This window comes from Rhynchophorus ferrugineus, unplaced genomic scaffold, assembly GCF_030347505.1.
Source record: "Rhynchophorus ferrugineus isolate W39M unplaced genomic scaffold, kcgeb_rfMv2 rfM2, whole genome shotgun sequence".
Lineage (NCBI taxonomy): Eukaryota > Metazoa > Arthropoda > Insecta > Coleoptera > Curculionidae > Rhynchophorus > Rhynchophorus ferrugineus.
Genome location: NW_027472581.1, coordinates 63,416,456 through 63,438,062, shown reverse-complemented (window position 1 = coordinate 63,438,062; position 21,607 = coordinate 63,416,456). Strand labels below are relative to the sequence as shown.

The 21,607-nt window shown below is 31.7% G+C and overlaps 1 protein-coding gene and 1 non-coding gene across 2 annotated transcripts in view; both read left to right on the top strand.

Moving 5' to 3' along the window:
• The window catches only part of LOC143190185 (opioid-binding protein/cell adhesion molecule), a 417,428-nt gene that overhangs the window by 101,853 nt on the left and 293,968 nt on the right, over window positions 1-21,607 (top strand). The window lies entirely within an intron of this gene.
• Window positions 15,419-15,526, top strand: LOC143192105 (U6 spliceosomal RNA). Its single transcript, XR_013004727.1, has one exon. It is a non-coding gene; the product is annotated as a U6 spliceosomal RNA (small nuclear RNA).

Below are 21,607 nucleotides of genomic sequence, written 5' to 3'. Positions count from 1 at the left end.
CTCCAAAATTTAAATCTGCTGAAGCATATTTTTATGCTTAATTTTATTGTATTTACATGTTGAGCCTATTTGATTCATTTTAATAGCCAATTAACTTAATATTTAATTAAATAATAATCAACTGAATGATAATTTCACTGGAAATGTGTTTATTGTCAAAGATCTAAGTACCGGAAAATTGCATACGTAAGTGGATTATTTGAAATAAATATACGAGTTGTATGTAGATGTTTAATGAATATATAACAGTAAAGTACTAGGCTAAAATGCGCTTATTAATTTAATTTGAAATGTATTGAAAGAAATATTATAAGCAAAATGTGGCGTAAATGTGGGTTTTATTCACATCTATTGAAATGACATAAAACTTTAACTAAACACTGCACTCACTGCTTGAATGTAATCGATATTTTAGTTAGTAATCGTCCTCAAGTGCATAATCAGATTTCTTGATTAAATTAAAATCAATATACAATTAAATGTTTTTTTTTTAAATAGCTGGCTGTGTACACAATGCATCCAATCCACAATCATTAAAAATTAAAAAAATTCATGCGATGAAATTAATCGCTGTCTCCTTTATTTCGTAGATAATTTTTAGTCAGAAATAGATAATGAATGTGTTACGTTACGTTATCTTTAAGGTGGTAAAATAACACACTAAGAAAATTAGTATTATTGTTTATTAACATTTCCCAAGAGGTTATTATAAAAAGTTATTGACTGAAATGTAATGACATTATTAAACTTGAGTTTATAATAATCATCGGTCCTACTGGTGGCTATTTCCTAATAAATACGCTGCTGTTGGTGCTGCAGAACTTGTTAGCCTCTTATTTTCAGATGGCTTCATACGAACTTGGTCCATGCCTTTTTCGGAGTTGTTCGTCGTATTCTCCATCCAAAAAGGCCGGTTTCGTCAGAGAGGACTTGAAGGAATTCGTTCGTTTTTTATTCGGCTTAATCTAATCTGAATCATTATAATCTCCGTTTTTGAATTTGTTCCCTAATTGTGCACTGATAGTCGCATCTTAAATGAATGGCTTCATTTCTAATACGATCTATTGTTTACAAATTTCACACTGAGGTAAGGTCAGTCTCGGAGGCATACACATGGATTGAGAATATAAGCGTTCGAAAAGTTCGAAAGACTAGCGTTATATTATATTATTCTAATACGTATATTGAAGAATTCTTAGACTTTAGAGTTACGCATTCGTTCATATCTGTATTACTGTCTTCCAGCTTGGAACAGCATCCATTAACTAAAACTAGGCGATGCTTTGCAATTATTACAGATTACGTCTCAGGACGGGATCACTCCAAATCTGATTAAGGGTTCGTTAAATAATTAAAAACCGAAATAAATAATAATTTAAGTATCAAGGCAAATAAGAAGCAGTATCTTTCCTTTAGTAAAAGACTGTCTTTCATCCATATAATTCCAGTTCTAAATTCTAACATATATCGGGCGCCGCTATGGATTCTCCCATATCTCATCCCAGGCAGTAATCTGCGCCTAGAACTTTCTAATTGGGGTAGATCTGTGGACAGATATGTAGTCACCTAGAGTTTTAGTTTGTCGAAGGAATAATGGTCAACAAGAATATCATATTTATAGGAACCATAGAGATAGAACCATAGATAACTTCAAGCTCTTTTGCAAACATTCTCTGTCCTCAATTTTACCAGACAAAAACATTCTGGAATAAATCTAATTACTTCAAAGCTGTCCCTCTAAGCGGATGCAGGAACTTGAGGATACAAATAAATTTTTCCCTAAAATACTCTGTTCAATAAAATCGAGAAACTCGAATCGAGCAACTTCACAAAGTTTTTGAGAGGAAATATCAAGATTGTTTTGAGATTAGTATATAAGACATTTAATTGAGACCAAAATAATCTCAATAAAGACAAGGGTTACAAGACCAGCTCTATTTGGCATGCCATCCTTTCAGTATTTTTTATTCAATAAACCATGAAAAACAAGATACTATTTGCGTAAATACTATAATCTGATTAGGAAGCATCAGTATCAGAACTCCCTTGAATAATTCAGTCATATTTTGAAGAATAACTTGGATGTGTTTACAAAAATGTTTTTATAATACACAACTTTCTTATCACAATATCGCAGACTACAATATTAATATAGAACTAAATATAAATTCACGAGGTTTTACGTGTAAACGGCAGAAACAAAGAGGCTGCCTTTTCCTCCATTAATATCAAAGTACGAACCCATTTAAAGAAGTTATTCGCGGCTGTATTTACGAATTATTCCCATTCAAAGTTTTCTCGACTATAGTTTGAAATATTGTTTTTTTTTGCTGCTTTTTCGGGGTGAATTAGTGGCGAGTACTGTGAAGCGTGCACAGAACGGCAGAAAAAGCCGGAAATTTAATTCGAAAGCCGCTTTTTGTTAAGTAGCGACGGACCCGGACGGCGGCCGGCGGCGGTAGCGGAGGCGGCGGGTTTTAAAATAACAAATGAACGTCGCAAAAACCCTAATAAATCATGGCCAACTTTTAACTGGCGCGCATTCTGGAACAAAAGACCCGCTAATCAATCATATTAGCGGAGAATCGAACAATTTGTTTCTCTGTATCAGGCTAGTAATAAATCAAGTCGCCCGGGGGCGATTTGTAAACGTATGAAAGGCGCAGGAGGAACGCGCACACACTGACAGAATACGAATTTCTCGAACGTTTGATAAAAGGATATTTGGCTTACGCGCAAATCTTTTTTTATCGCCGTATCGTTCGCAGCGACAGCTTTGAATAAATACGGCCGTTTGTCGTTTCTCGTTTTAAATTGAATTGTCGCTTGTCATTTGTTTGTTGTCAGCTTTTATTCTTGTTTGATATGAATGTAGCCCGACGAAAATTTGATATAAACAGATACCGAAACGCTGGATCTTTTCTGTATGCTCACAGAAATACTCATGTGTTATTCCTCGCCATTAAGTTCATCTTGTTCAACATAAATATATACCACAACAAATATAAATACAGTTAATTTATCTAATGAATCTTGAAAATATAACTGAAGTATTTTTTCTTATTATGGGACTTTGGACTCTATAGACTATAACATGATAATGACAATCTTGTTTTAACTTTATACGCCCAATATTCTTTTACACAAGGAAAATCCATCTTCTTATAGTCATTAAGATTCCTTATTTAAATCAGATAAAGCATGAGCTACATAAGTTAAATCAAAAGCAGACTAGATATAGCTTAATTCTAATTAATGTAATTATTAATTGCTAGAGATTGCCTAGTTGGATCTAAATTCAATCATAATTCATTAAGTTAATCATATTTCTATGATAATATGAGAATAATTTAAAAATTGTATGTTATATTATTAAGAAAAATTTTGACTTTTGATTATAAGATCAGAAATATATTTGATATATATACATTATAGTAATGTATGTTGAATGTAAAAATGTGTTAAAATAATAAAAAATAGGCACATGACTTGACTAATAAAATTGACAAAAATGTTAAAAGAGTACAAGGGCATATAAAAAATAGCTGAATATCATTGTATTAATTGATATATTTACTACATTTCTGTGCATCAGAGTGGTACATATATGATTAGTCTTATTGAATATATGAATAAAAGAGCTTTGCTATTTTTCTCTGACTTTAGCATGTTATAACAATAACGACCACAACTAAGTACTTTATATTTTGCAATTTAGAAATATACATTAAAGGAATTGTTTTACAACCACTAAATTAACTATTGCCTTTTCAAAACTTAGTATAAATTAAATAATTAAAATAATTGATAAAAGGTGGAAAGAATAAAATGTCACATAGTTATATATTTTATTGCATTGATCACTAAATATCTTAAACTCTTCTAATCATTTAAAATTATGCTAACTCAATAATTGTTAATTGTTTTTGCATATTTTTATTACTTCAACCATGTATTCATATAATCTTTATATTTAGGTCTATGTTACTTACCTTAAACATCATCTGTCATATTTCATAAATATATATTAGAAATTATATTATCAATAAATCTATCTATTTTATATAATATCTATTATTTTGTATAATATTAGAATTCAGTATTAGAATTTTTTCATATTAGCATAAAGTTTTGTTTAAATGAGGTAACAGCTAAATAATAAATAGCTATTTTAATTGTCTCTGTCCTGAAGTTTATAATTTATGAAACGTTTATGGTTTGAAACAAAAACTTTTATTTCACTTTTTAAAATTATTCTATGTTATGTAAAGAACTGGCTCCTTTTCGAATGTAAAAGAATCTCTTATGTTTAGTGTTTCATCATCTTTTTAGTGTTTTTATTTTAACACAAATAACAGCACAGTATAGCTTTAAGAATTTAAAATGAGGGTAACACACAAAATGTGTTAAGTTATTGGTGACGTATTACTCAGTATATGAAAATCTAATACATTGTTCATATTCAAGCAGTTCGAATATATTTCATTTGATAAATTAATATCTGAATCTAACATAAACTTGTCTAAATGATCAAGAATGTAAGAAATTATTATGCTATATATTGTGTCTTGTATCTTTCGTTAACATATATTTCATTAAATATATTAAATTTTAAGTGCATATTTCAGTCTTTCAGTATTTCAAGTCTGTTTCAACAGGATACTAGATTCTATTGTAAAAGACTGACAAATGATTACTTAACATCCATATATACGTACTGTATGCTTTATATCGTTACAGACCATACGAGATATTAAAATACAAAAATACTCCATTGTTTTCATCTGAACAGTACACATCCAAAAACAAAAATACTAGGAAATGAGACGTATATATGAAAGGTAACAAATAAAAAGGTAGAAATAATAAAAACAATGTGGCTCTTGTAAGGATATATTCAATATAAATATCTTTGTTTTTTTTTCTTGGTTTGATTTTTACTACTTAGATTCTAATGTATTTTCTTCAAGTAAAGGTTGTATGTAAATTTGAAGGGAGCTGGAGCGACGAATATTTCTTAGGCATTGTTAGATACTAATACCTAGCAATGACAAATTTTTAAGAAGAATTAATAATATGCTATTTCGTCGCATTCATTGATTCATTATAACACATGAAATATAATTATCAGTCTAGCACCCATTTGGTTGAAATATGTGCAGAACAGAAGCTATTTATGCTTTGGCAACTGTTGATAGATAGTAAAGCTTTCGTTAGGTTCATTTCGCTTATTAGTAATTTAACTTATTAATTTTTTTATTGTTAAAGACGATGCGTTGCAGACAAAAGCAGCCTTTCCTTTGTCTACACATATATCAGATTTGACAAATTTGACAGAAATATGAAATATAACCTTATTTTATTACCTTATGAAATACAGTATCAGTAATGAATAGAGAGAATAATTTAATTTTGTTTTATTATTTCCTCCAAGCTTATTATATTGATGATGAAAATGAATATGATCTGAAATACAATATGAAAATACAATTGTGCATAGTAAATTATATCAGTAGAGACTACTTCATTACATATAAATAAAAATATACAAAAATGAATGTATGTATATGAATTGTATGTAATAATTGCTATTAATTTTTTATCTGTGGTCATAAATAAGAGATCTAAAAGTAACAAATCAAATATAATAATTAATAGCCTTGTATTTTATTTTGAAGCCTTTTTTAAATAAGATATTAATATTTTTTTGCTTAAAAATTACATCTTCCGGATATTGATTTATGCAATTATCCTAACAAATAAGTAAATTCGTCCCAATACAGTGTATGGTAAATAAGTTTCTGCTTGTAAATTTATTAGCTTTCTCTGGTCTATTTCCAATTAGGTTAAAATTTGGACTCTATAGTGACTGTTTCAGTAAAAGTCATTGTTTCCCATAAGTCTTGTGGCAAGTTGTCTTTGGTATTAACTACCAATGTCGTTTTTAAGATATCAGGCTACTTGAAAAAATCTACGATATTTTTGTAATTTCAAATTCAAAATTGATAAACATACCGTAATATTATTAAATCTCAACAAGTGAAACATATCATTTTTAAATTATTGTGTGAAAAACATGATAAGCATAATAAATCGTAACTAGTACACATGATAACCACAACATCAACAATATATTTTGTATAGATATGAATTATAATCAGAAATCTTCGCGTCAGGAAGTATTTGGCAGTAAACAGTTTTTCACGCATTAACCAAAAATCAACCGATCAGATAAACGTTCGTGTTGGTGACTTGATTCAATTTCCAAAATAAAATACGGAGGTTGCACCTGAATTTAATACGAATCGCGATGTAAAACGGTCATTCTGTCGGATTCCAATTAAAACCAGAGCGCGGCTTTAAAACAAAAAAAATTGTATCAAATATAACAGTTTCGTTTTCGTGTTGAATGAAAATGTTGTGCTGAACGTCGAAAACAATGGATTTCGCATTTCTGCAATGGCCATGGAAATGGTAAAAAGTTTAGAAGCGCGGATGGAGATACTACATAATATATATAATTATAACTTCACTTTTGTTCTTGTTGGAAAGGCATTAATATTAAAACACCGTCAAGATAAAAGCACTCTACCAGTTGGTATATGGCAAAATTTCTATTTAAAAAATGTAGACGTACGAGTATAATGAAATTCTATATTCACAATGTATTAAATATTTAAAACTTAGTTATGTAATAGTAGATGCAAACATTTGTATTATATTCATTTACGTAGTTTGTGGGAGTACATCGAAAAATATATAAAAATGAGGTGTACAAATACATATAGTATAGAACCGGCACCAGGAGGAGTGCCGAATACGCTGCTGTTGGTGCTGCTGGACTTTCAGCAATATTCCTTACTAAATCTTGTTACTATTGGCGACTGGTTGAAACTATCTTGACTATGATCCTGATACTTTGTCCTTTCATTTTTGTCGGAGCTGTTCATTGCATCTTCCACCTAATTGGTCTATTTCACTGGATAAGTATGTGAGGTTGACTTTTCGTTCGATAGCCATTTGATATAAAACTATTGCAATCTGCGTTTCCGAAATTATTCCTCTACTGCGCACTGACTGTAGAATCTTTAATGAACCACTTCATTGTTTAATACAATCTCGTACAGAAATATGTAGAATTTGTTCTAAACATCGCATTTAAAATACTTCAAACTTAGAGATTTTAGACTGTAACACTCTTCAACTACTAAGGCCATACAGATGGTTTGGGAAGATAAGCATTCGAGAAAGGTGGATTTTAGTCTTCCATTCGAAGTGATTTAGAGAAGCACAAGCCCTTGCAGCTTGGACGATTTGGCATATTACTTCAGTAGTAGTTTCTTTTTCTGTATTACTGTTTCCGTATTCCAAGTACTTGAATTCCTGCTCTTGCTCTTTGGTCTTTTCCTTGTTAATTCTCAAACCATATCTGTCAACTGGACCTCAACATCTGCTAGAAATCTCAACATCTGCACCGGCAAGTATCCCTCTATCATTAGTGAATATGAGATCAGTCAAGAAATGTGTGGAATTACTTTGAATGGCTTAATATTTTTTAAAACTTTTTGTATAATCACATCAATCCATAGTCGGAACTTGGGGAGAATGTCTTCACTAAATATTGTTCACTAAATTCCGCCATAATTGTCGACAGGCTGTAGCTTTTTTCAGCCACAGGCAATGGCAGTCTCATAATTTTCAGATAATTTTCTATTATCTTGATCCATATGTTTATAATATAACTATTTATAATTAATTATATATAATAACATTTCATTGGACCGACATATCCAACCCATTGTAATTGGGGTCCTTGAATTTGTTTCACAACTATGCTGTGATTGCCACATCTTAAACAGACGACTTCATTCGTAACACGATTTCGAAGTATGCAGAATTTGATTTAAGCATCGTATTTGAAAGACCCCAAGCCTACACATGTCAGACTCTAACAGTGTTGTATTCTCATATAGGAAAATTGGCAAGATAAGCGTTCGGAAGAGGCGGGTTTTAGTCTTAATTGAAACACTTGTTCTTTCCCACAACCACTTTAGACAACCAAAATCCAATTTGGCCGATTCGGATTATTACTTCGGCGGTAGATGTCGCTATTTATTTATATAAAGTTAGTCCGTTGAAAATCAATGGAGAGTATATCTCCTTCCCGCACACCGGCTCGTATTTCAAATGAGTCATTTCGCACTCGCATAAACAAAATAATATAAATACCATGCAATGTAGTACATGTTGTTGCATGCTGACAACTCTACTCTCGTATCAATAATATAACATATATTGCTCAGTTTACGTGCCGAGCTTGTGGATTATATTTCAGTATATTATATGTTTCAATAAACTCTTAGACATCAAAACAGGCGTAAAGCGTTGGTTCTGGGTTGGAGGGAGCATCTGTGATGAAAATTTAATTGTTTAAAGTTTCACATGCGATAGTATCTGCGGTAATTACAGCATATATAAAACTGTGTAAAACACCACCGACGAACATTAAAAAATAATGTACCCATGCTACATAGAACTAACGCAGCAAAAGTCAACACTCACTTAAGTAATACTATTTGGATAGAGATTTGGACACTACGGCGAGAGATCTAAAGACCTAAACGTCTTGGAAGGGCTGCCATTGTGTAACTCTTTATAGAGAAAACCAACGCTAAGCTTGGATTTTTTGCTTCAACAACATAGTTGATTAATTTGATTTCCAACTTATTCCTCGATAGTTTATTTTGTATTTGTGTAGGCAGAACGCAAACCTGTTGATACGATGTTTCCTTGCCGACCCTGATCTTTTTGCTCTCATTTGGTTTACTGCGGCTGTTTTACCATACTTTAAACCGTAGTATACACACGTAGAATTAAATCTCCTATGATATTTAAATTGTAACCAGTTTTGCTCGTCTAAACCACCTGAGGGCACACCAAACGGGTTTATTTACTACATGTGAAAATTTAAACAAAAGATTAAAATATTGAGTAGTACAGTTAAAAATATACATTTTATTTAAATACAAGTTAAAAGTTGTATAAAGCAGTTTCAAAATACATACGAAACAATGTCTAATCTGACAACTGATAATTTATCCCCTAGTTGCACATTATTATTGCCTTAAATATTATAAAATTAAAAACCATAAGTTAAAAAATGATATTCCAAAATTAACTTAAGTATAAAATGTTTAAATTTGCTGAATTACATGTTACAATTCTTGTTACGAAGCCTCCTTTTCTTTTTTTATATATTTTATAACTAATTGGACACTATCCATATTATATGTAACCAATCAAAATTTTTCATTTTTGCCCTCAACAGATGCTATTTATTTCTGTCATTTACTAGAACAAGCAACTCCAAATTATTATTTTTCTCATTACATTGTCGTTGCTCAGAAGGTTGTGCAGAATTAATCGTTTTAAAGAAGATCACCTTTTGCTGACAAATATCAATATTTGAATGAGAATTTTCCTTAAGTTTGGTTTTATTAGTCTGTAGTAGTATTTTTGGTGTTATAGTGTCTGATTATTATCAACATGAAGTCAAAGACATAGATTCGTTTGTTTTAAAATAATCTTCGGGGAAACATGTGTTATAATTTTCTATTTAAAAACCTCTCAATATACATCTTTTGAAAAAATTATTATATTTGTACTTACTTATGACACTTTTTGAAAATTCTAATGCAGGTTAAACAACTGCTGACTGATATTTAAGTTGTAGCCGTATTTTCCTTTACGGTAGGTTAAGGTTAATGGCTGATAAAACAAAATCTTTCACATTTGAGTTCGTAACTGAACTGAACTGAACATATTGGTCAATCTGAAATGCAAAGAATTCGGATATGATCTGAAGTGTGATGTATGAGATCATAAGGGGCTTCCTGAAATTTATCATTGTTTAATTTATTTGAACCTTTACATCCTGGAAAATAACACTTTTATTATGTTTTTGCATTTAAACAAATAGTATGTACCTTAAAAGTTATAAAAATGACGTAATGACAACAAATATCTTTGAAATTATACATACAAATAGAAAACGGAAAGAAAAGACATACAATAAAGTCCGTTCAATAAAACACGAACTCATGTCATCTAAATTTATGATATTGAAACCTCGCAATGTTTCCGCATCAACTTTGAGTATATGTTCATTTTGGCTTTGACATGCAACAAAATTCTAATTCATCAAATATAATTTATTTCTACATTGTGCATCATCATATTGTGCATCTGATGCACATTATCGAAGGACTTAAAAATACAATTAATTATAGAGTAATAATAGTTTAGGGTTGTGTTATATTTACATTGAACACTTTTCCATACTACCTATGGATTAGAGTTATAGGTGCGATTTTATGTAGTTGTATCCCTCGGAGGCCTAATTCTCCTAATTAACAATTGTATATCCAAGTAATATATTTTATTTTCATTAGATAGCATATTTAGCTTTTACGGTTAGTTCTTGTTTCCTTCGGTACAGTGTTTCCTTGTAAAATCACTTTGATATCAATGTATTTTATCTTAGATTGTACTGTTACTACGAGTATACATCTTTCTTGATAAAACCAGATTTATTCATTGCATTCTCCTTAAGCAATTGCTATATCTGCAAACAGGTACTCTTTAATTCCTCAAAATTTTAACCAATTTCTCATGTTTATTCTGTACAATTATCCACTCTTACTGTCATCATCACCCTGTATAGGAAATCATAATCCCTATTTAGAAAGTTTTATTGAAGTATCCAATCTATCTGACATTTGTTCAAGGTTCTATCATTCGTCAATTTCTGCTTCAATGTTCTGAACAATATATCTGCAATGAATTATTAATAAACATTTTAACTAATAAAACCAAGTAACTAATAATCAGTTGTTATTCAACGTTTAGCTTTTTCCAACATTGCAACTCTTGTTGCTTTAAGACTGTTTTTATTATTATCTTGGCAAGAGTGGCAATTATAAATACACATATTGAAAGATAGATATTTCAGTGACCGTGTCCATATTAATATTCAGTGCAACTGCAATACTCATTACTGCATAAATCTGCAGTCACTTAATATTTAACAGTTAAAATTCTTACCTCTCTAACGAATTCTACTGGTAAGAGGAAGCCATCATCTCGTTCTTGTTCGAAGTAACTGATTAGAGACGCAATTTCTTTTTTTACATATTTTAAAGTCTCCTTTTACCTACTATGGATTTATCTGGACTGGACATACTATTTAATGTGGGTTTCGAACCACAGTCCTCGGCATTAAGCCTACCGACTGGCGAGTGATCAACTTACAAATCATCCCAGAAGACATCCGGTCTTACCCAGCCTGGTTATTGGCGTGACTGGGATCATTTTCCTTGTCGGAATTGACGGTCAAGCAGCAGACAAGCAGGTCACGATCGTATAATAAAATAAGAATAAAGGTACATCTAATAGATTTATTAATTAACACAAATTTGGTGTTATAACTTGCCAATATAATTTAGTCTACAAAGTTACGCGTACTATATTTTTACTGAGGGATTAAGAGCGAAATCAAAACAGAAAAACAAAATTAAAGAAAAACAAATTCACCTTCGTTATCTGCGCAAATATTCCAGATCCATCTGGCGAGATTATCTCGCTCATAATTTGACACGATTGCCCGGTGGTATTGCGACCGTCGACTCCGAATCCAGGGCCGGACTGGCTTAATCGGATTTAACGGAAAATTGGAGGGACCGGAACGCGGCCATGACCGAGGTCGCAGCCCTTTCTCTCCGATTAATCCGTTTTAATGCCGAGCGGGAGATGGGTGAGTCGCGGGGGGGCGGGGGGAGCCGCGGGGCGAGAGTTAGTGCTGGCTCGGTCCAAAAAGGTAGGAGGGATATATGGTGGAGGAAGATAAGGGCGCGGAGGGCGTTATGGGGGATCAATGCAAACAGAGAATCCATACGAGGTAATTTATGCGGAATATGGTTAGAGCATAATTGTACTTTCGAGTTTGTTCCAACCCCGAGGCCTTAGACCGTTGCGGTGTTTCCAATGATTTGTTTGGTCCTTTTGGGACTCCTTCGGTTAGCACTAGCTTATCAAAAATAATGCGATTTGTGATGTACATCACGAGAAATGTTTCTTTAGACTTTTAGTGATTTGATATGGCGTAAAACTATTTATCAACTATAAAATACTCATGAGTTGTCCTATATCACACCTATCAGGTGTTATCAGGTGCTATCAGATAGTACAGTGGGAGAGTGAGTTTCGTTCATATCATTCAGAACTCATGTTTTTAGATGTAGTAATAATAAAATATATCTTTAGAAGATGTCGGAGAGATAAATGATAAAATTGTTAATTGTTTTTTTAGTATACATTTTAAAGTCTCCTTTTACCAACTAGGGGTTTATCTGGAGTGGACCTACAGTTTAATGTGGGCCCCGAACCATGGTCAACGACATTAAGCTTACCGACTGGCGAGTGATCAACTTAGAAATCATACTAGAAGACATCCGGTCTTACCCAGCCTGGATACTGGCGTGACTGGGATCATTTTCCTTGTCGAATTTTGCACTCTTGAGTAGGACAATCACAAATATTAAAAAATCAAAAATATAAATTCACGACCATGCCCCAGCAGAATTCGAAACTGCGACTGTCGTAACAATAGGTAGACCGTTCTATCACAATCTTCACAGCGCCAACCAAGCCGGCCAATTGTTAATTGTGTTTGTAAAATTCTAATAGTCAATTCCCCAAATACCGCTTTTATAATATCTGCATTTTTTAGCTTTATGGCGGTATTTTGGTTTCTCCTGAACATTGTCGGTCAGTATTTGATCAAGTTTTGTGACCGCTACCTGGTCTCTGGCTTATTTAAGATATGGACAAACCTTTATTGATAATTAGGTAGAAGAGAAGATGATTAACAAATGGAGTATACTTTGGGAGTAGGCGTGTCCATGCCATCTTTAATAATTCGAACCAAGTTGTAATTCTTTTCTCTATCTTCAAAAAAAGCTCCAGGTTCAGATAACAACACAGCAAACCATTTGAAAACCTCACTAGCAAGCAACTTTTCGAGCTTGCCAACATCATAAACTCTATCAGGAAGTTGAAGCATTCCCAAAAGAATTTTTAAAAAATGGAAACACGTGCACATCGCTGTTATTTTCAACAAAAAGACCTATCAGCCTGATTAGTTCACTCTCCAAACTTGTTCAAAAAGCGACACTACACGCTATTAACAACTTCACTGACGCTTATCACATAATTCCCAATGAATTGTTCCCATGGTTTCCATGCTAAACACTCAAATTTTCATCGAGTTGTTGGCGTCGCAGCTACTATTCACCAGTCTCTTCGAAAAGGTCGCAAAACAGATGTACCCAAAGCTTCCGACCAAGTGTGGCACAATGGTCCCATCTTCAAAGCCAAATGACTAGGTCTACCGGATAACCTAATTTCCCTAATTCATTCATACTTGGAGATAGATCCTTTCAAGTAAAGATCAGCGATGCAGCCTCCTCTAGGAAGCAAGTCTCCACAGGAGTCCCACAAGATTCTCCAATAGCCCTGTTCAACTTGATAGACGACATTGATTTTTTCGCTACCGGATATGGTCCCGATGCTATAACAGCCGTATGTCGTAACATATTTAGGCCCAACGCAATCAGACGATTATGTGATACAAGTTCTGGCGACTGCAGATTAAGTCGAGTAAAACTCATGCTATTCTGTTCCATTATCGGAAGGAATTCCGTGCATATCTACTCCAAAATAAAAAAAGTTCCTATCCCTTGACAGCAGAAAGTATCATAACTTGGTCTCTAATTCGACCGCAGGTTCCAATGGCCAGTCCAAATTCCCTTTGCAGAAAAGACAAACTTTCAATGCCCCAGAAAGCGAATCTGTACAAAAGGCTGGTCTTGCAGTCTGCCTTTATGGAGCACAGGTGTGATACATACGTCTCCGAGAGACAACTTGCACTACTCCAAGTGTTCCAATCCAAAAAAGTTTCACGAATATGCTCAGTGTGATGTTCTCCTTCAGTACCTTACACCAGGGAAATCAATTGATTAAAACTCTACCTAGGGTCTCTGTTGCCCGCAAAAATTATCCCGAACCCGAAGCAACATCAACAAAAACCCATTATATATATATATATATATATATATATATATACATTATGTGTTCAACACAAGCAACAGCAAATGAATATATAATGTATTCAACATTGTTGAACATATATTGATATATATATATATATATATATATATATATATATATATATATATATATATATATATATATATATATTTACCTACATTTGTATGAAATTTAAATCTAACTAAAATGTTCAACAATGTTGAATACATTATATATTCTGGTCGCGGTTTGATAATTTTGGCTGGTATTTTTAATCAATATTCAACATTTTTTAACAACATAACAACAAGGCAAAATAAATTTCCATATGTACCTATAAATATTTGACTACTAACAAAAATGTCGATCCTTTGTGAAATTGAAACTGTTGATGACAGTGTTTGTATTCTTGAATGTGTCCACCCAGACACAACAGTCTAGTGATAATATGATTTGTCATAAGTCGTTCATGTGTTGGAGAAGTTGGTTTATCAGACCTTTTAGATAATTGAAAGGATTTAGGTGTAGAAATTGGTATATGCCAAGATGATAAAACTTATACATAGTTTATACTTACTTAAATATTAATTATAATTGATATGATATTGATAACTAAAATAATATAAATTTCATATTATTAGGTACGAAGTAATAACAGATAAGCTGTCGGCACACATGATTATGTAATTAAAGTATTATAGGTGTATTTCAAACTTTTTGCATGAGGGTTAAAGCTAGCATGTTTCCTCGATAAAAGTCAACCCCTGAAAACTTTTTTCAGTTTCGTGTTAGCATGATTATAACTCAACAAGAATAATTAATTTTTTACTAAGGATGTTGTATTTTAGTTTTGAAATACGGACTTTAGTTCTAAATAAACTTTTACAATACAAATATAAATAAAACATAAGTTTAATAGAAAGTTTTATAGTAAAATATTTATAATCAAAACTATAATATTGATAGGTAATACATTGATGATTAAATATCAATTAATTTTTAGTGGAGGGCTATTGTTAATATATGCTAACAACATTTATAATACTATATCTCTTTTCGAACAGATAAATATTGTTAGTTCGTTGAAAATGTGTTAGCTTCATTACACCATGTATTAGTTTGTGCGTAAAATGTGTAGTTTTTTTTCAATTGGTTGTTATTTTAAGACTGACAATGCTGAATTGTTGTGTACATGTTTATGTATGAAAATTTCGCAGTGCAGTGTGATTCCACTTGAGATATCCTTGATAGAGGATTGTTTATATCTCAGTGCGTACTCGCTTTGGCGGTACATATACTAAAATTGGAACGATACAGAGAAGATTAGCATGGCCCATGCACAAGGATGACACGTATGTATATCCATATGTATCCCATACAAAATGCCGCTATTAGAATCATATTGGGAGCATTCCGCACTAGTCCGTTTGAAAGTTTGCAGTGCGAGGCAGAGATTTCATCACTCGAGTCACAGTGTGAGCTCCTGCTACTAAACCATCCAAGCTCCCTCAAATTCCGCCCAGAGTTGGACCAGTTCAATACCTTTTTCCTACCTAAGACAAACTGGACCAATATTAAGAAGAGGCACTTAAGCCCCTCATTAATCTTCCAGAGGATATGTAAACGATTAACGATTGTGATCCGTGATGCAAAATGTAGAATCACTAATATACCACCATGGCAGTTCTCAAGAATACACATAGATCTCTCTATGAAGGTGCTGAATAAGGAAACAAATAGTTCTTCTACAATAAAAAGCTTCTTTAAACAGATAATCGAAGAGAACTATTTAAATCATTTTATCATCTACACGGATGGTCCAAAACGTATGAACTTTGTGGCTGCTGCTTATATGTCTAGTCTACTCGGGAGACACTTTTGGCTTCCATCATTGACTAGCATTTTTACCGCGGAGCTGCTGGCTATATATATGGCCCCATTTGCCTTAGAAGAATCACATATTAGCGAATCCATACTAGTAGTATCGGATTCTATGAGTTCCGTAGAGAGTTTAAGATCGGCAAGAACAGTCCACCCTCTAGTTCCATACATCAGAGAGATACAGACAAAGTTACAATTTAGGGGTGTAAGAATAACATACCTCTGGGTCCCTTCCCATAAAGGAATATCTGAAAATAAAAGAGCCAACCATCTGGCAAGTAGGAAAGAGGAGTCGATCAAGTTAAACGAACTGTTTAGCAAAAAAGATGCCAAAGTCTATATGAAGGGCCTAAATAGGTAATTGACCCAATTAGAATGGCACCTTCTCATAAAAAACAGTAAATTATGGGAAGTCAAGAGGATCTTTTATCAATCTATAGACCATATTAACATCAGTAGACGCAAGTCAAGCGTCCTTGCACGACTGCGAATGGGGCACTGTAATCTGACACATGAATATTTGTTGAAGGGATAGAGCCCGCCCTTATGTGATTTGTGCCAGATTGAACTTAGCTTCAGACACATCCTACTGGACTGCCAAAATCATCATATATTTGAGGAGACAACTTGAGATGCCGACAACACTGGAACAATTGGTCCAACCTGAGCAATTGACTCTGCTGATTGACTATCTAGAGACCATAGACCTACTTCAATACTTGTAACATACATTTATTATTATGTAATTGAAAAATTTTATTGTATATATTCTACTGTTTATAATCTACTGTGTAGTATTTCAAGCTGTTAATGTTCATATAATGTACTGTAATTCACCCTAAATAGCCCAAGAAGCTGACGGGTTTAAATAAATATATCTCACTGTATAGTCGCAATATTTTTTATTGCAGATTATTTGTTTATTATACGACAAATAGTATTAAACTGAATATATTCACTAAATATATATTCGGACTAGCAGCCTATAATCTTCGATTGAAGATTGGTTCATCTATTATTCTTCTGCCTAATTTGAATATATCTATTATACAATGGTACATGTTCGGCCATCAAAAAGATTACTGTAAATATCCTTGAAGTAACCACTTCGAAATTTTAAAGAAGTGGTCTTGTTGCAACATATTACAATGACAACGTCAGAATCTACGATACCCTTCAGGAGGCTTAGTTTTCGATTCGTTTAGCTTTCGCTATGTCTATAAATAAGTCTTCAAACTAAACAAAGTCCATTTGCGGTTTAGATTTTGAAAATCCATGTTTTTCCATATGTTGCATGCACACGTATGGGAAAACTATGGGATGTATTTGTGAATGCTGGGAGTATGTATGTTAACTAAGAATATTGTGCATGGATTAGTTAAATTAAATGAAAAATGTTAATATTTGTAAAACATAAATATTATTTTTAAAAATAAAGAACTATCTACCCTACCTACCTCATTTATAAAATCAAATGTTACACGTTATCAACTAACAGTTTTTAATTTACTCATTTGTCACATACTTGAATGTTAATAAAATATAAAATTCAACATTTTATGTTGATTCGTGCTTAGTACTAATTTTAAGAAAATGTTTATGAATCTTTTTCAAATTTTCAATTTCAAATCTCGTTTCAATTTTCGTCTCGTTCTCGTCAAATCTAATTTTAATACCGGTTGTAACCTTTTGATTTTTATTCGTAAATAATAATTTCGGTGTAATGAATAATTTGCTGTAATATAATTTAATGTATATCTTAGCCACAGAAAATTGATCATTTTATTTTTAAACAACTCAAAGATATTTTGAAGAATCATTAATTACATATTCGAATTACATATTTTTATCTTTAAAGTAGCGCCATTAAAAAACTATTGAATTTTGGGTTTCACAAAATCATATCTAGGAAAATGCAAGAAAGGGTATCAAACAAATTAAAGCCATACATTCTGAATATTCAACTTGTGAGCAGTTTGTTGGAATATCTATGTGGGAAGAGATCGGTTTATAATATTCATAATAATCGGTTTATGAAACAATAATATGCTTATTTTATACCCAGTGTTTACTATTGTACCATATAGCAACTACTATTTGACGCTATTGATCCATATTTTTAGTGATTCGTTGGAAGACAGTAGTTCAATGATTAATAGCTAGCAACTGTTCAACTCTCTCTTGTTTACCATTCAGCCAGTCTTAGAGCAGATGACTCTTGCATATGGCCGATATAGACAGGGCCAGAGCATTTGCATGATATAACATTTTTATGGTTAATCAAAATATATTTTTATAGATTAATTTAGTTATATTCAGATCTTGCAAATAGCCACTGGAGTATTATCGTGAATACGTTGTCAAAATATATTAAAACATAATGTTTATACCATTGTTGACGCCTCCAGTTTAATTACGTCTCTGATGAAATATATTAACCCTGTTGGAAAACCTACAGGACAATACTGAGGCAGTGCATCATCGCAATATGGTATCTATCTCTGTTTGTTTGATAATGAAATGACTATCAAATTAATGATTCTATTCAGGCTTTAAAAATGCCGGATTTCATGTATTTATTTTAGTATTTATCTGTATCTCAGGCTATATTTAAAAGAAAATGTATCAAAGATTTACTTATTTCAAAATATGTTATTATATTTGAAATCATTAATGTGAAAAATGCATAATAACGTGACATACTCTGTGTCTAAAATAATTTTACTCATTAGTCTTATGAGCATATATAAAATGTTGCATTTAATCATAAAAAAAATTCTTTCTCGTATTTGACATAATTTTAGGTAGACGTTCGTTATGAATAACATTATAAGAGTTCGACTGTCATGGCGTATTATTTCTGACATTATATGCTGAATGCATCCTAATATTATTTTTTTTGTTATTGTGCTTGGCATCCATTGACCATAATATTTATACCATAGTAGTCAAGGACAATAAAGTCGAGCCAATCCATTGCATTTTCAATTGTCTATTTCTAGAATAATTACATTGTGTTTAGGATAGGAACTATTACACACCCATTGTTTTAGTTACTATATACAAAATACTAATAAAAACTCACAATAAATACATATTTTGATTGTAATTATCCCTAAGGCAAGAATGCAAAACCCGACAAGGAAAGTCATCCTAGACACCCCAGTAACCAGGCTGGTTTCTAGGATGGTTTCTCTAAAGTAATCACTGGTTAGTCGGCAGGATTAATGCCGAAGACTAGAGTTTGGATAAGCAGTAGACATATTCCAAATAATCCCTAATTCATAATAAGGAAATGCTAAATTATAACGAAACAAATTTGCAATATCTATATAAAAATATTCTATTAGGAAAATTAATTATTTTATCGTTTTAATGTAAATTCCTAAGTCTCTTCTTATCCTATGTCATTAACAATTATATAAATATTAAAATGTTAACATAATTTAACATAATACGATATACTTTTAACGTTATATTCGTAAAAATTTAAACTATTTTACATAGAGCTCGTTTTATTAACATTTTATATTCTCTTGATGAATGTTTAAAATCACTCGGTTATAAAATAAAGGCACGCAGTGTATAGTTAACGTTTTTCATTTAATTATTATCTGAATTGGCACCGTTTTCAACCGTTATAAAGGAAAAAAGCCTCCTTTTTGCGTTTTGGCCGTTCGCCACGCAATAGACTTTTAAATGCAGAATTACCACGGGCATTAAAAACTTTACGCTAACGTTCTTCCTCTTTTGTTTCTAACTCAAACATGATTTTAATGAGCAACGTAATGAACGATTTATAAACATTTAACTAACTTTATTTGTGGTTTGAATAGTTTTGTTCAAATTTAAGTGAGCATAAAGAGCTTCTTGAAATTTATTTGGCATATACTTTCAACTTGAAACAAATAACATATTTGTATTAAGAATTGTATTGTTATTTTATATTTGAATTAATTAAAGTTAATTTTTTTTTGAAAACTTAGATTCTATACTGTAAATGATTTTTGATAGTAAAAGCATTAATTATTTGGCTGTTTCAAAGGTTGTGTTCAGGGGATTGTAACTCCGATGGTAAGTGGTGGGGCAATGTTTCGCTTAGTCCAATCATTGGTGGCGCTGACAATGTGAATTTGATTGGTTAGTTTAAAACGATTATGTAGAAAACTATAAGGAGAATACTTTGCTTTGATTGCTCTGCCAATTCCCCTGATTACTTTATGACGTCACATTTATTGGCCAACAGTATTTAAATGAAAATCAAATTAAATTTTTAAAATTAATTTCTTAAAATAAAATCCTATTCAAATATAAATAATTGTAAATAATATAAATATATATAAACAAAAAGAAAAAAAACTATATAAGTGTAACAAAAAAATAATTAAGAACTCCATTCTAGGCAAAATTAAAATATTCTTCTATAACACCTTGTCGCTTTCTCGTGCCATGAATTTTATGGGATCTATTAGAGTTTTATCTTGTTTTGATATATTGAGGTAAACTTTAAATCCTTCTTTATTAATATTGCATTAACCTGATTAAACAAAAGATACAATCACACCTCATTATATCTTTCAAAATTTGGTCTTGAAAATAATTATGGATTGGACGGTTGAGACACTTAAAATGTATGTGTTTTCTTTTAAGATATCCCTCAAAATAACATATGTTTATGGCAAAATCTAGGTATCAAAGCAGCAAAATCTAGTGAAAATATTGAATTTTTTCTTTTACAATGCTTGTAAGATATGCTTCTGGGGGTTTAATAATTTCAATTTCTTATTATTTTGGAATTGTCTTTTTTAAGTGATGAGCGCTTTAAGAGATTTATGTAACATACTAGGTGAAGGATATATGTTTCTACCGCCATGACTCCTGATAGATCCAAAAAAATATCTAAGTAATCTTGGTTAAGATTCCTTAAACAAATGTAGTTATTTGTAAATTTAGACAAAATAGATTTCTTTAAGGAAATAAATCCCCCAAAAGTAGCAATTAAATTTTTAATTGATGGCACCGTAACAAATATTTTCTTAACAAGGCAACCAAATTTGGCACTATTTAAATATACAATAGCTATACTCTAAAATTATTGAACACAGATTGTTGTTCTAAAAAGTTAAAGTGTTACATAAGTATTACAAATATTTGAAGGATATTTTACAATTAAAAATAGTATTAATTAGTACTAATAATCCAGTTATCTTAATTATAACCTTCTTGCAAGACTTCTTTATATGGAGACATCGCATTGACGAACAACTTGGTAGATTAATTGAATTAATATTCTTATTATTACCACTATCATATTTATAAGTAGGTTTTGATTTTCTATAAACAAACAATATATAAACAGACATGTAGTAGATAGATAATTTTATATGTACCTGATAAAAACAATGTTGGATATTCATTTGCTCTAGTACCTGTTCATGAAGGAAGGATAATTCTAAATCCTTCACTAAAATTACAAACTAAAAAGACACGATGACGTTGATATATTTGCATTGTGGTTTATCCAGATAATTTACTACTATTTACTTGATCAACCCATTTTTGGAAAAGAGCGAGTTCGTTC